Source organism: Lissotriton vulgaris, unplaced genomic scaffold, assembly GCF_964263255.1.
Source record: "Lissotriton vulgaris unplaced genomic scaffold, aLisVul1.2 SCAFFOLD_1256, whole genome shotgun sequence".
Taxonomy (NCBI): Eukaryota; Metazoa; Chordata; class Amphibia; order Caudata; family Salamandridae; genus Lissotriton; species Lissotriton vulgaris.
The window spans coordinates 664607-668607 of record NW_028242559.1 but is presented as its reverse complement, the minus strand read 5'-3'; positions in this window follow the sequence as shown (position 1 = coordinate 668607).

Below are 4001 nucleotides of genomic sequence, written 5' to 3'. Positions count from 1 at the left end.
CACTATAACTTGCGCGTGTAATGCACTGCTGATGACGTCACATATTACATCACTCATGACATGGTCAGTGACATCACTCATGACATCACTTATGACATCATCCTTGTGACAGAGTGACAGACCTCCTTTCACTGTAATGTAACCCATGAAACACATATTGAAAAATATAAATTAAATTTTTTTTAAAAATTCAATATTTCCACCATCTATATACACATTCACTCATTCACCAACAGTTCTATATAGTCACTCATACATATATACACTCATCATATGTAGTGATACACCTATACATCCTGTTACACACCGACAGTCATCCAAAAGTTACTCACACACATACTCACACTAATAAACTATTGAACATCCATTTATTTGCATATACAGCTATACACACACTACCACCTTACTTCTAAGGAAACTTACACATACTTACTCTCTTAAACAATCACTTATAGAAACACATACTTATTTAAACAAGAACTCTTTCAATCTCTCACTCTCACATATACTCACTCATATACATCAATACTCACATATACTAGATTAAAACATATGTAGTTACTGATAAAGACACTAATGAGACAGTCATTCACTCGCTAACACACGCATATACACACTCATCCACCCATACAGTCCTGCACATATGCCGTCTTCAAAACACATACAAACAGTGAGTCAGTCATTGATGCATCTATGTGCTAAGTAACACTCCCACCAAACCATACAGACACTCATACGGATACTAAAAAACATCTAATAATCTATATACACACACATGTAGCTACTCACCAACCCATGCAGCAACTTATACACAAAGTGAAACACTGATACATATATTTAAATATTTAAACATTACTCGTTCAGGGGGCGTGGCTAGCAGCCAACGATGGCGACCGCAGCTTAGAGAGGCTCCCGCGGCAAGGCGGCTTCCCGCAGCAATCCGTTCTACTTATCCGTGTCTTCACGAGCTCTAAGGGGAGGACCAGACCCGGAGACCGTGCGGCTACCAACGCAGCAACTTTGGGGTCAGCGACGGCCCGAATTTGCATCGAACCGTCAGACGGTGACCGGAGTGGGGAAAGGCCTAATGTCTGCCTGGAAGCAGCAGAGTCGCAGCAAGTTTATAGCCGGCCGGAAATGACCTGGTGGCGGCAGCGCGGAGCAGGAAGCCCCGGCCCATCGTGAGTGTTGCTCCGAAAACCCGGCAGACTACTTTCCGGGGATCTGAAGTCACGAGAGAAACTCCGCGACGCCCACCAATCCTCTACAACTCCACAGGATTTGGCCAGGGGCGCGGAAGAAGCAGCGAAACTCGGACGCAACGCCGCCATTTTACTGACTGCGCAGATACCACCTCGCGGGCCTACACACAGGACAGACGCCACTAAAAGTGCAGGACCCGACCCGATCTGTCCGCCACCCTGCTGCGGCCTCTGGCAACGCCAACACCAATTGCACAATGTCGAACAGATGCCCCAAGAACAGCACCACCCAGGTTAAATTGGACAAATTTGCATATGAAAGGCAGACACCACCCCAAGAACAACGCAAAACCTCGGGGAAAACGACGGAAACCGAGGGGTGAAAAAGGCCACGCTTGAAGATGTCCTGGCGGCTTTAGCCCAGGTACAGGCGACAGTGGGGGCGACGGCCACGGAAGTCACGCTGATACGGGCGGACCTCCAGAAAATGAGTGAAAAAGTCAAACAGGTCCAGGTGGTCACCAAATCCTTGGTCTAGGATGTTTCCAAACTGCAAACAGCAATGGAACGTTTACAGACAGACAACAAACAGCTCAGAGATAAGCTGGATGACCAGGAGGGCCGTTCCCGGCGCAACAACGTCCGAATTTTGGGTGTGCCGGAATCCGAAGACACGGGGGCGATGGACCTCTATCTGGAGGACTTGATTAAAAACCAGCTCCAGCCCAAGGGACTCTCGAATTTCTTCTCCGTGGAGAGGGCCCACCGAGTTCCGGGGTGAAAACCAAAGTCTGGAGGCTCGCCCGACCTATCTTGGCTAGACTATTTAATTTCAGGGACCGCGACGCCATATTACAGGCCGGGAGAGTGGCACCGGCCATTCAAATTCAGAACTCAAGGATTGCCTTCTTCCCGGACTACACAGCCGAAGTTTCCAAGAGGAGAAGGACGTTCCTGGAAGTTAAGAAAACGCTGAGAGAAAAGGAACTACCATACTCGATGCTCTCCCCGGCTCGGCTCAGAGTCGTGGCGGACAGAAAGGTGGGGTTTTTTGACTCCCCGGACGCTGCCCGGGACTGGCTGGAGGGATGGCACACTGTTGGTCGGCAGCGAAAAACTCATAGACCGGACCACGGAAGCGCAGGCCATAGCAAAAATGGCTCACAAACGTCTGGTCGTGGGGGTGGAGCAGAGAGATCTCCCTCCCGCAGCTTTACGGGAGCAGGAGGAGAGGAATAATTCCTGACCCAGGATCTGTCTCAGTGACATTCGATGCTTATTGACTTTATATTCACTTTGCTGCACATGGACTCTGGCATGGCTAACCCAGGAGCACGCAGGGATGCCGCCTGCTCGGGGAGACACTCTCCCCCCTACACGCAAGTACTCTGGTTGGGGGATGGGTAAAGCACTCTGCTCAGTTGGGGGGCGGGCAGTTGAAAGTCCGTTAGGCAGGGATGCAGGGAGGGGGGGAAGGGATGTTTTTTGACTGTTAGGAACTTGTATGTTAGGTCACTGAAGAAGACGAAATGTTCACCCGAGCTAATCCCGGAAGGGGAGAATAAAATGAGGCTTCCAACCCACATGAGAACGCTCATCATCCTCCCGCGCGTTTACACACCTGCCATGGCTGCCACACCTCTCCACCAACACCTAGTGGCACCCCTGGGACCGAATGGCTGACATCCCAGCAGCTGATGGGGGGAATGTAGACCCCGAGATACAATGCCCCTCCTTACGCTTACTGTCTTGAAACGTGAGAGGGCTGGGGGATAAGGTGAAAAGGGGGCTAGTACTCACCGCACTCAAGAGACACAAACCCACAGTAGCACTTTTACAGGAAACCCACTTAACAGGGGAAACCACCAAGGCCCTGAATAGAAGAGGATACAGGATGATGGTCCACTCGGATTTCACGTCTGGTTCTAGGGGTACCGGAATTCTAATGCATAAAAACACACAATTCCTCCCCCTGCAAACTAAAACAGACAACCAGGGCTGCTTTGCAGCACTACAAGGACAATGGGAGGGGAGACTCTTCAACCTAGTTTCAGTATACATCCCACCAGCACTTCACTCGGTACACCTCCCTAAACTGGGCGATTTTCTCCTATCTCTCCCGGAAGGGGACATTATTCTCGGGGGAGACTTTAACGCAGTTCTGAACACACAACTCGACAGGTTCCCAACACCGGCCTCCACGGGAGGGGTACCCCGCCTTCAGCAATTTTTAACAGCATGGGACTGGTCGATATTTGGAGACACCTCCACCCCGTTGTACGGCAATACACTTTCCATTCCGCAGTACATGGTAGTCTGTCTAGAATCGATCACTTCCTAACCCTGGGGGGCGGACTCCATTACATAGACACGATGGAGATCCACCCGCGAGGGATCTCCGACCACTCCCCACTGACCCTCACTCTCTCCTCACAAGCACGCACACGTAAACGCATCTACCCCATACATGCTGCTTACCTCAAGATCCCCCAAGTTCGCAAAGCTCTTAAAAAGACAACAACACAATACTACACTGAGAATGTGCACTCGGTACATTCAGCAGAGGTGCTTTGGGAGGCGTATAAAACGGTGCTGCGGGGCCAAGCTATAAATTCCGTCACGGGCTTCAAAAGACAACGGGCTCAGGAGCTGGTTGCTCTGGAGTTGACCCTACAGACACTGACTACAACTCATGAACAACATCCCACTCCATCCACCCTGCATGCACTCACCCTACATCAGCAGCTGTACAATGATCATCTGCGCACACGGGTCAGGGAAAGCCTGTCCGACACTCAG